Source organism: Euphorbia lathyris, chromosome 3 (genome assembly GCF_963576675.1).
Source record: "Euphorbia lathyris chromosome 3, ddEupLath1.1, whole genome shotgun sequence".
Lineage (NCBI taxonomy): Eukaryota > Viridiplantae > Streptophyta > Magnoliopsida > Malpighiales > Euphorbiaceae > Euphorbia > Euphorbia lathyris.
Window position 1 is genome coordinate 6,207,637 of NC_088912.1, and position 13,249 is coordinate 6,220,885.

At 31.9% G+C, this 13,249-nt stretch overlaps 1 long non-coding RNA gene across 4 annotated transcripts; it reads right to left on the reverse strand.

Moving 5' to 3' along the window:
- Positions 1-4,868: 4,868 nt before the first annotated feature.
- On the reverse strand, positions 4,869-12,059 carry LOC136224747 (uncharacterized). Of its 4 annotated transcripts, XR_010686597.1 has the most exons (6): positions 11,936-12,049; positions 10,790-10,815; positions 10,610-10,709; positions 9,744-9,806; positions 6,123-9,395; positions 4,869-5,457 (listed from the first exon to the last, which is right to left on the reverse strand). It is a non-coding gene; the product is annotated as an uncharacterized lncRNA (long non-coding RNA). The 4 variants fall into 4 exon arrangements; XR_010686596.1 differs by having other exon boundaries at positions 4,869-9,395; positions 10,790-11,490; positions 11,936-12,059; XR_010686595.1 differs by lacking the exon at positions 6,123-9,395.
- Between the last annotated feature and the right edge of the window lie 1,190 nt (positions 12,060-13,249).

A 13,249-nucleotide genomic window follows, 5' to 3' on the forward strand; every position in this document is an offset into this window, starting at 1 on the left:
TACAATACTCACCTTACTTACATAACAAATATGATATTTGCAATACTGATCAAAATCACATTCTCAACCAACTAGAATTTCATTACAATAATTATATTCTCTTATAATAAAATTATAATTGTTCAGCTTTCACACTATAAGTTCAACTTTAAAATGTATTTGTGGAATTAAAAACGAGAACACCAATATTATATCCACACCATAATGTAGTTCAACTTATGCTTCTATGATAGAGATAAGGGAAAATTACAAATCAAGGCCAATTTAAAAACTCATTTACATATTTAGCTTAGTACTCCAACTTCTTACCAATCTAGACAGTTTAATCTCATTTGAAATCTTCCTATAATAATAATAAGGGTAATTAATTTATTAGTCCCTATATTTTGACAAAACACACTGTTTAGTCCCTATATTTTCAAAAACACACGGTAAAGTCCCTAACGTTTTTCCCTAACGTCTAAAATGGTGCAATTTTACCTCTAACGTTCATAAACTGGGTCAATTTTGAGAAATAATTCATTAAACTGTCTTATCGGTCATGAATCTTGTCATCTACACTTCACATTTGTGTCATTCGATCAGTAATAAATCACAAACATATGTTGGGATGTGAAAAAAATAAAAAAATAAAAAAATATACATTTTTGTACAAATTGGACTAAAAAATTCAAAAAATTTACCGAAATTTATAAATATTAATCTCCAATTGGTGTAGAATAAGGAATAAAAATATCCTGTGTTTTATAATAGTGTCTGAAATTGATCCAAATTATCAGCATCACCGGTGAAATTGCTCATGACCTAAAACGTTACGGGTATTTGTGTATCTTAACCCTAACAATAATAAACATGTTTTTATAATCAATCTGCGCATTTGTTCATAATTTAATGTTGTTTCTCATCCCCACAAATAGAGAGCTGGCCATGTTCATATTATAATGTATGATTGAATTATGATCAAGTGGCAGCTATAATATTTGTGTTCCCATTTCTAATTCCACAGCTATATTTTAAAGTTGAAGTAATAGTCTGAAAGCAAAAGAATTATAATTTTATTATAAGAGAATATAATTATTGTAATGAAATTCTAGCTGTTTCAGAATGTGATTTCACACTATAAGAAATATGGGCTTTACCAGCCATTGTTAGTTTTATTTATTTAATTGTTATTGTTCATAATTTAAATGTCAAACTTAACATATCACAAAAACATAATGAAAAGCTGTTGGGTTGAAAGTTATTACAGCAATGGATCAGAATAATGTTGCACTGACATTCATCAATGTAAAAAACAACAGTAAATCAGATCAGCTTTCGCATCTTACTAATAATAAAAATTTTAAAACCAGAATCATAAATAAAACTTATTTTACACCAAATTAACACAAAGTCATATATTTGTTTGTCTTTTGGTAAAAACCAGAAAACATAAATCTATCTTAAAGAATGTTACATGTGATTAGCCAAAAAATAAAACGAATACAAAACAATATATGAACAGTAAATAGAAATCAAAAGAAAAGAGTTAGCATTATTACCTGAGCAGAAAAACAAGAACAATATGATTAGACATAAAGCAGAAAACTTTCAGAAAATCTATTTTTCAATAACCTTTGAATTTAAGAGTTTCATTCTGTACAAATAGAACTCTAATGGACATGTCTCTTCTCGAATGAACGCACTGTTCGTGAACGAACACTATGTAATTGCTTTATGATTTCTTTAAAATTATGATTTCTTTGTTGCTAATTTACTTTGTAATTGCTTTATGGCTTCTTCATGATTTGCCCTATTGATAGTTTGGAGATCAATTTAGCATGTCTACTCCATTTTATGGGAGCATTACTTGTGGTGGATTGGGGCTTTATACGAATCTGAATTTCTTTTTTTTTTTTTTTTTCCGAGAAAGAATCTGAATTTCTAATGTGACATTTGGTTAAATCCTACAGTTGCTTCACGTCTAGGAATTCATGTAGCTGGTCAACGGGTGTTGCTCATCTTTAGCGACGGTCTTTGGCTTGTGGTATGTTATCTCTTACTTAATAAAAGTGCTAAAAGAGCGCTAGAAGCTAAATAATTAATAAAAGTGAAATAAAACATGGAAAATTGATATTAATTTATTGGAAGTAGCATAAAAAGATCCCAAAAACCGTACTAAAAGGTAGGAGTTTTTCACCTCTTTCATATTGTAATACAATACTACAAAAGAATGTCTAATGAACTTATCTCCCTCATTATCTAATACATTAAAACAGCTTTAATGTTTTTGAGTAAATGAAAGACTATCTATTTTCTTGCATTTCACATTCTCGGAAATCCATATTTCATTAATTCAAATTAACTCTTACAATGAAAACAAACCCTTAAATAGGCAAAACCCTATAACCCTAAAGCAAAAGCTGAAAAGAAAGTGGAAAGATAAAAGAAAAGTCCTAAAAATTCGCCCAAAATATTAAATTGAAGGCCTAAATAATAATATTTGCCTAAAAAGGTACAAACGTCATGACACATCAGTGAGTTTTCCTCACGGTATGAATACATCTCCTTCTTGATAGGTAGTTGTTCGCGGATAATAGTTTGCGCACCATAGCAGATGTAGGATTATTTGTTTGGGAACCCAATCCATATGATACAATTATCAATTTCGTTAGGTTTATATCAGATATACACAATTACGACACAATATATAGCATATTTTAACACCCAACATTACAATAATTTGAAATGCATGAAATGTGACTGGCCAAAAACATGGGGTATATATAATCTATACTATATATAATAATGAAAGCAGAGAGAATTTATAAAAAATGTTATATAACCTTTTTAGTTTAGTTGCCATCGTATGAGCAAAAAAAATTATTTTAAAAAAATAAAATAAATAAGTTAATAAACTTTTATTATTTATTGTCAATTATTAGCCCATTAATTAAAGTAATAAAAGAAAGTATGAGTTACAAGAAGATAAAAAAAAAACACTAAGTGAAGGAAATCCAAAAGTCACAAATAAACCTATGTATAAAGCATGAAATATAGTATTCCGTCATTATATTCATTGGCCACCGAAAATCAAAGACCTCCATTAATTTTTATTATGTATTAGTTTTCTTATTAATCTTATAATTTTGTTCTTACTTCAAATAATATAGTATTATAATTTTGTTCTTACTTATTAAGACATTTAGATTTATTTAAGAGTGGTTTCCATTGATAAACTATATTAATAGCATTTTTTTCAAAAATTTAGAGAATTTAGACTTTGATATCTCCAATTGAAGAAATCGGATGGAAATAGAAGAGGCATAGGCAACTGAAATCGAGAAAAACAAATGTGTCAGAAATTATAGGAAATCGTTATATTTCCGAAGGTAATTATTCAATTTTTTCATGTGTAGTAATTATTTTGTTTTCAATTGTGTTGTTTCATACCTCTCGCTGCCTTATCTATGTTTTCTTTTTATTTGTCTTTTTTTCAAAATGACTAAATAAAGATTTGTATATTTTCATTTTTTTTAATGTGTAATCGTTTCGATTATTAACTCTAACTAAAATATGGATTTTCGGCTTTATATGAACTCAATTCTTAGGTTTAATTGGAGTTAGATTAATTTTCCAAATTCAGAACCTGTTAAGTCCACTCATTTTTTTAATTTGGGTTTAGCTAACTCATATAGATTAAATTTTTTATTTTTATGCATTTTTGGTACGAACAGATATAAAATTTCACACAATAGTTGTTTATTGAAGTTGGAGACATATTGAAGAAAATAATTAAAGAGGTATTGAAATATTATACTTACAATGAAATTTATTTCAATTATAAATCATGTTTTGTCATGATTACCATTCTAAGTTTGTTTGTCATTTTCAGTGATGTATTCTATATCTATATTTTATATATAATAATGGAAGCCCAAAAGTCACAAATAAACCTATGTATAAAGCATGATTCAGTGGCAGTTCGGTAATTTCTATAAAGTTCCAAAGTTTGAGATTTTGGCATTTTCGTACCCTATATGGATTAAAACATGCCAACGGGTAAGTCTAATGCCTAACTATGGGCTCCATTCTCTTTTAGCCTAATTTGGTCATTTATAGCCTAAAAATGCAATTTATTTATTTTTATGCCTTTTATGTAATTTTCTTTATTTATTTCCTTTTCTGTTCAGAATTATGGTTTGAATTTGCTATTTAAACAAGAAAATTCTGCTGTAATGTTCAGTTTTTATATTCATATTTCCTTGAATTCTCTGAATTTTGAAGATTGATTAATGAGTATTCGTACGGGAATCAATGATCTTTAACATTTGTGATATTATTGCCGCTTCATTTTTCCTTACAAATAATCGGGCAAGAGTTTCTCATGCCACTACAAGAAAACAGCTAGTTAGCTACCACAATATTGATAGCTAATTCGGTAGCTAAAGCAGTTTACCAACCGAATTTAGTGGTTTACCGACCAAAGCCATTCAATCGGTAAATGCTTAGTCGCTGGACAAACACCGACTGTTTTCTTACGATAGTCGCAAACTCTAGCGACTGTTTGGTTTAGTTGTTGAGTGGTCGCAATTTTCACCGACCACATTTGTGACTACATGTAGTCGCTAATGGGCTAGATGGATATGTAAACTGGTCGATTTACTGACGAATTTCGGACGGAATTTCTGTCGGTAATTTACTAATCTGTATAATTTTATACATCATTATAATACAATTATAGACATATTTTACCTTTCACAATAAACAATATTCATTAAAGCTAGAAATATATTTAGAAATAATTAATATTTTAATAAATGAAAGTTGGGATAGGGCTAGCACCGGACATCCTAACTGGGTTGGCACCCTAGAGCCGACATACCAAATTTATTATAGAAAACAAAGAATAACAAATACAATAAATTCAGCCCGAATGAACAAAAAAAATGCCTAACTACACAAACCTATAATTACAAATATACCTAATATCATCATTGATCAACATTGCAAAAGTCGGGCGAAGAGGCCCACCGTCGCGCCTATTGTATGAAGAACATAATTAGCAAGTTTGTCCGTAACTATATTGTCTTTTCTGTAAATATGTGTGCAAAGGAACTGCATCTGCGTCACCCGTTGCCTTGACCCAGCCACCTTGCGGAGGGGACCAACAAACTGCCAGAATGTTGGAGGAAGAGCAAGTTGCCATGTCATATGAAAATCAATACATGTAGTCGTCATTCTCGAACGAGATATGCTGATGGAATCAGCTTCCCTCACATGTCGTTGTGTAATATATAAAAGACATATTTTTAGCCAAATAATCTGATTAACCACTAAACTTAAAAGTGGTTAACATGAAATACCAGTAAACCACGTGTTTTTCCTAGTAGTAACAGACATACCTCTCGAGGCATGAGCATCTTGGGAATAATACCTCCATGCCTCCGCACGAATGTTCTTTTGGGCTTGGAAAGTCTACAAGCACAAGACAACTCTACTTCATGATCAATAAATAGAGTTGCTAAGATTTGAAATTGGTTACGAGACTTGTGACATTCGAAGATATAACCAGATAGAGTACTAGCACTACAAAAAAAGAGGGCTTTAGTGGCCCTTTTGTAGCAGCATTTGAGTTGAGTGCCCCAATGGGCTTTTGGCCACTTTTTATTGTGGCTAAATTAGAAACTGCCCCTATGGGCTTTAAATTATATGATTAGTTATGAAAGCCCATGTACAATTAGGTTTTTTTTATTAGACTTCTAAGTCTACCGCAAACTTAAGTCTGACTTCCAGATTTCTTCACTGCCATTTCAAAAATGACCGAGGTCGAATCTAAGCTTCTAAATCGGTCGAAATCCACAGAATTCGGACGAATCTAAGCTTCTAATCGGTCGTAAGCTTCTAATCGGTAATCGGTGGAAATCCACGGGCAAAGGTAATTTGTGTCCATTCCCTCTCTATCTCTTCGCGACCTCGGTTTTTGTTTGGTTTTTTGGCGAATTCTGCTTCATTGCTTGGGTTTAAGATTGTTTGGGTTTATTTGGTGTGTTTGTACAATTTTCTCTTTGAGATTTCATAATCGTCTTGTTTATATGCATTTGGGGATTGTTGAACTTAATAACTCTGTTTTGAAAATTGACCTGAGTTCCATGATCATAGAGTCTGGCAAGCACAAAATCTCCTCAACGTGCAATCATTTCAGCCTCTATTAGTAGATTTCTAGACTTGACATCTTTGTGCATTACCACTTGCTCACATTCTTCGTGCAGGTATAAAAGCCCTGCTGCTATTCCTTTAACTACATTGAATCTTCCTGCAGGTTTGGATTTTTTAATAGATGATTAATTTGGAATTATTGTAGTGGAATAGACAAGAATTAATTCAGTTTTTATTTTAGCATTGCTATTAATCAATTTAGCGATATGTTCATGATCCTTAATTAAATTGATGCTTCATGTGTTTCAGTTTGTTGTTGTGATTCATACTTTGTTTATTTTGATGAAACTGAAGATAGGATGGGCTATTCTTGTTTTAACCATTGTCTTAATTTAAAGATCGGTGTACTCGAAAATTTTGGCTATGGATGCTTGGGTTTTTATCAGTTGGCTGAAGAGTTCTTGTTCAATTTCTACTTCTACTTCAATTTCTACTTCATCAGTTTGAATATCCTGCTGTCTCTCCTATAAAGGTTAGGACTGAATTATATATGTGGTTGGGGAAGTTTGCTAAATTTAGACATTCTATTGTGAAAGGAACTTAAATTAAATCACTTTTGGTTGAGTTGTTTATTTTATATTATTATTATTATATATGCACATGTATGCTTGAGAAATCTAGATTGGTAATGGTTATATGTAGGGACAGAAAATAGCCAATTTGCCTGTGTAAAAAAGAGTCCAGAACTCATATTTTTGTAAGCATTCACAAGTGGGAAATTTGACTATATTAGGCACAACAATGTTGACCAGATAACATTTTTTTTCTTTTCTTTTAGAAGTTGTTTACAATTTAAAGGGAAGATAACGTATTATAATATTGGTTTGCTTATTTCAGCCATTAAATTCATCTTTGCTTCTTTATACATTAAATTTTCTCATTCATGTATATGAATTCAGTTATAATTTGCTAATAAATGTTACTGAAAAGTTTTGTATGTACTATAGAATTGACATGTTTCTGTTATGATTTCTACTTTTGTTATAAGTCGCGATATAGCTACTAAGTCGCGACATAGCTACTAGGTTCTTTGTTGGAGGTACTTATTTCTACTTTTGTTATACATTTAATTAATTTATAATTTTACCCTTGCACTGCCTGTTAAATTAATGTATATCTGAACCTATGATTAGTATTGATTTTATTCCATTTTTCATTGTATTATGTAGGAATGGATAAAACTTGGATGAATCAACCTAGATCTAGTAGTCAATATAGAAGAGGAGTAGAGAATTTTATTGAATTCGCATTCCGAAATGCTTCTGAAAATAGGAAAATCATGTGCCCTTGTGTTAAATGCGTTAATTGTTCCTTTCAAATTGCCGTAAAAGTAAGAGAACATTTGATATGTGATGGTTTTCTTAAAGCATACACTAGATGGGTATTTCATGGGGAGGAATATAACAACTCACCTTCTTCACTTTTTTCAAATGCTACACATCAGTTCAATGTCGAACATGTGCAAGAATGTAGTATGCAGAGTAACACTAGCATACCAAATAACATGGAAATATTATTGCGTGATGCCTTGGAGGTTGTAGATCAAGTTAATGAAGAGGGGTCAAGTATGGATGGAGTAAGATGTGAAATAGGAACCGGAGAGGCAAATGAGGAAAGTGATGGAGAAGAGGAGCTTGGACAAAATAGTAGAATTGATGACGATGAGTTTAAGACTTTGCTAAAAGATATTAATGAAGAACTCTATCCAGGGTGTAAGAGTTTCTCTAAATTATCTTTCATATTGCACTTGTATCATCTCAAATGTTTTAATGGGTGGACAGGGAAATCATTTAGTATGTTATTAGATTTGTTGCTTGATGCATTTCCTGAAGGTGTATTGCTTCCCAAATCATATCACCAATCTAAGAAAATAATTCAAACGTTGGGTCTCAATTATGAAAAAATTGATGCTTGCCCAAATCATTGCACATTATTTTGGGGAGAGAGAAAAAATGAAGAATTGTGTAACAAATGTGGATCGTCTTGGTGGTGCTAGAATAGGTTTTGAAACTGTGTTCTATTATTATTACTATTATTATTTACCTTATCTTTCTTTTGAATAGGTTTGTGGTGCTAGAATTAGAGGGAATACGCCTTCATTCTATCAAGTGCCATCACATAACTCATCAAATTCAAGCCACTACTTTAGTTGAAATAGGTATGTTCTTAATTATTTTAGCACTAATTTGTTTGTTTGAACTTCTAATGTGGAATTAATAGTCATGATCCCAATAAAAGATACAAATTATTAAATTATGGAATTGCTGCACTATCCTCATGCCTTTTCCAGATTTACATGTGAATTATTGTATAGTTACTTATTGCATTAAAGGGCTAAAAGTCAATTTATGGCTTGCATTAAGGAGCTTGTGTGGATGTGTTGGGTGGATTTGTTCATATTGGGTTTGGGTGTATTTGTTTATATTGGGTTTTTGTTACATGTTTAGATGATAATCATGTTGTTTATTGATTCCTTTTTTTTGTTCAAGAATCGTCTTGCTGTTTTTGTTTGGTTAAATAATGTATTGGTGCAATTTTTGTTTATCATTTCATATATGATGCATAATGATCCTCTATAGACACATTTTGTTGTAGTGTATGTACTTGGGATCTTTGGGGGATTGATTAATCATGTAGTGCTAACTTGTTTTCCATGGAGTGCTGATTTGTTTTCCATTCCTGATCAGTAAATGGTTGTAGAGAAACACTTGCAATTGTTATTTTAGAAATAACTTCCATGCCCGTTTCTCTAATTGATTAATTATTCAAAAGCAACCTTGCTGAATTTTATATATTATTTTCATGATTATATATATAAAGCAACCTAATCTCTTGACGTTGATGATTTCTTACATATCATGTTTGTGTTTTATTCCAAATGCAGAGTGGGACTGGATTTGAAGTAATATGGACACTAAATGGTTATTGAAGAGACGAGGTGTGAGCACGGATGAGGCGAAGTGTCTTAAAAACAATAGGAAATCTCAAGTTATATTTTTTTTGCTATTGAATTGAAATGATCAATATAAAACTAGTGATATTGAAATGACATGTTCCATTAAGTTTAGTTTCCTTTAAAATCATGTATTGAATGATAATGTATCAAAATTTAAATATTTTGATATTATATTTTTTTTATGAGTTCTTTATTTAAAATTAATCATAATTATTATTAGGTACCAATTGGAATATAAAACCTGTATAAAAATAATAACAATAATAAAAAAATAAATAAATCACAAGTAGGGGCGGTTAAAACCGCCCTTAGAATAAAAAAGTAGATATTGAAAAAGAATGTGTAGGGGCGGTTTAAACCGCCCCTATAAAGTCCGTCGGTAAAAATATTCTACCCCGACGGAGACTATTTTCATCGGTAATCTGTAGCTCCGCACCCCTTTGGAGACAGATTTGGGGCGGTTAACAAAACCGCCCCTAGAGCTTGTAGGGGCGGTTAAAACCGACCCTACACGTGAAAAATAGTGCCTCCATAGACACATTTTGTTGTAGTGTAGAACCCGAGTTAACCCGAAAAACGTTACATGTACCTTGTTTCCTTGCTCAACTCCATAGCCTCTATAACCTTCATCTGTTGAAAGAGCATTTGCAAACTGCAACAGATCATATAGAAGACTTATCAATTGAAAAAAAAAAAAAAAACATGAAATCTCAGGAAAAACAACTACTTCTGACATGCTCAATGCTATGATTTTCGGTAGGCTTATCAACTTCGCGTCTGCATACTTCTAAATAGGAGCGGAGCCAGAGGGGGAGATGAGGGTCAACCGACCCTCCAGGCCTGTTGAAGAACCCCATATTTAATTTTTTGAAGTAGCATTAAATTTTTTTTACACAATCTAACCCCTGTGACGTTTAACTCCTAACTCCACCACTGATTCTAAAGGAGTTTAATAGTTCTTGAATTTTTTGCATTTCAATCATTTTATGTAATTTATCATTTTTCTTAATGATAGATTTATTCATTAAGATAGTTATGTTACGAGCTTAATTTATCAATTTGGGTATCCCAAACCACACCCACAAAGATATCAATTCTTGATTTCACAAATCCACACTTAAGAAACCTCAATAGTCCAAAAATCCTAACAAGATTCCATTTTACATCTACAAATTAGATTGGTAATAATTGAACTTCAATCAACTAATTTAGCTCAATCAATTTCAAAAAGAGTAGTTTAAAGTTTACAATATGGACAGATCAATACTTTAATTGAAATTCCTTAAAGGCAAAAGCAGTTTAATTTAGTTTAATTTAAGTTAGTTAGCAACCATAAAATTTGAATAGATGTGAATAGATGAAATTCATTTGATTTGATGTAGACAGCCAAAAAGGACAAAGATATCAGATGAAAGGAATGAATGCTTTAGGAAAAGTAGAGAGAGAGAAACCAACCTTGTTTGTTCTTATGCTTTAGGAATTAAGGAGACCTCAGGAAACAAATAGCCATTTCGTAGCTCCTCCATGTTCGTATTACATACCTTTGTCCGAAAAACTACAAAACAAAATTGAATAGAGTTATGGAAACATTATTCATATAGACGCTATCACAAGCTCTAAGAAAAGAAATTGTACCTGGTTCTTGTTTCCGGACATTCGATCTGTATGATAAGCAACAAAATAAATTAAGCACAATGCAGAAAATGAAATGTGTATGCAAAAGCAATCACATGGGATTGTAAGGATTGAACCCTAATTATTCATATTTCTAAATTAAACCTTTAAATTCTAATTTTCACACGTAAAACCTCTTACTAATGGTTTTTGCCAATATCATGTAGATAATATATTGTCCTCTTTGATCTAAATACAGTGTCTTGGATCTCACAGATTTAAAACATGTCTAGCAGTTTAAAGTGTTATGCAATGTTGTATTTCTTATTTTAACTCCATTGACATCTAGCAGTTTAAAGTGTTATGCAATGTTTACTAAATACAACTTCCAGAAAGTGGCATTCATGATTAGAAATTAATTAGGACTCCTCGTGCTGTCTTCAATTATAACAACATTGACCCACAAATTCCAAAAAGAACATTTTATAACCAAGGACTATCAAAGTCTATGAAAGAATTCGTCTATAAGCAACAAGCAAAGCAGCACATTTAAAGTGATATTCTTAGAAAATTCAAACTGAATAGAAGAAACACATCAAAGCTCCAATCTAGTAATAAGATCAATCTTTAGAAAATCCCCACTTAATTTCCACCAAACTGCGGAACCAACAGCTTTTTCTACCTCCTGAACAAATTTACTACCTCCTCCAGCAGAAATATACCTACAAGTGATTTTTTTTATGAAATTTCCATTATAACACGGCATTTGGAACAGAGAAGTTAAACGAAAATTCACAAGATATATTTCCAATCCTTGAGCTGATAAGGAATCTATCATAGAATGAACTGAAAACATCAGTTAATCATGTGACAATTTTGAGTTTATTTCTAGACACAACAACGAACACGGTGAAAGTACAGGGTTGATATACTTTTTGAGCGAAAAACAAGAGAACCATTATAATCAGGCAAAAGGAAATCTCAAAAGCACCAATCTCATACCCAACCCACAAATTAATATATATGGCAAAGGAATCGCAAAAAACCTACAAAATTGAAGACCGAGCTTCTAAAGAAATGAGAAGTTCAGAGGTTTAAAAGTTGGATTAGGTCGGAGAAGAAGAGAGAAGACGGATTAGATCAGTGAAGAAGAGAGGAAAGGATTACCTTGAGGGTTTAGATTGGAGAACATGCTGCCTGAAAAGAGCGGTATCAGGCCGAAACAGAAGAATGATTAAGTCGGAGAACAGAATAGTGAAGCCGCCGCTTATCGAGCTCGAAGAGCAGAAGAGAGAGATTTAGGATTTTATCTTTATCTTTTCCCTTTTTATATTTATTTTTTCTTTTTTCTTCATTTTTACTATTTTATTTACTTTTTTTTTTATTTCGGTAAAACAGGAGCCAATTTTACTTTCACTGTTGTCGACTGGGAAAACACATTAGTGACCAAATCGGTCGCAATTTAGCGAGCAATTGTGATCCGGTTGCTAAATTCAGTAGCTAACTAGTTGTTTTCTTGTAGTGTGCTTCTTTAACCGGTTGACATCCTTGATGCACTACTACAAATCGCCATCCAATGAGATCGCTAAAGCATATATTGATTTACCACACTTAACTTAAGTAGGTGAAGAAATAAGTTGGTCTCAGACCAATCATTTCCATAATTGGGTGTTAGCAATAACTCGTAGCACTAGCATCTCGGATCGCGAAGTCCTTAATGTCGGAGATTAATATAAGATATATGATTGGGTCTTAACTATTAGCTCGAGCTTTTAGTTCAATCGGTTCCATGACATGGTATCAGAGCTTTTAGGACCAAACGGTCGATGGGCCTGTGTTGTGCACGCTACAAGCCCAATGGGTATTTGCGTGTGCGGGTGTGTCAGGGATTAATATAAGATATATGATTGGGCCTTAACTATCACCCCTACATGCAAATGCCCCTTGGGCTTGCAGCCTGCACACATAGGCTCATGTTGATACCATGTTATGGAACCGATTGAACTAAAAGATCGAACTGATAGTTAAAGTCCAATCATATATCTTATATTAATATCTGACACTAAATACTCGGTGACTAGTCCAAGACCTCCTGCTCTTGACACCACTTATTGAGATATTGAATAAAATAGATTTTATTGTTATGTAAATTTTACACAAATAATTTAAAGCTCTCGATTTACTCTTACTTGGACTCTTTTGGTCACTAATTGAGCTTTTCCTTTCTTACAAACATAAAGGGGATCCTAAGCATCTATTTATAGTATCTTAAATTGATTTTGGACTACAAATTAAGTACGTGAAGAAATAAAAAAAGGGAAAAGTACAAAAATAAACCTTGTTGTTACCCCTGTTTTCGATCCGCACTTTTGTGGTTTAAAAATTTACAAAATGGTACATTCAGATTCATTCCGTTAGCAAACACATGCCAAATTTAACTAACAGTGTTAAATGTCAAAAGGAAAAGAGTTCCTTATATTT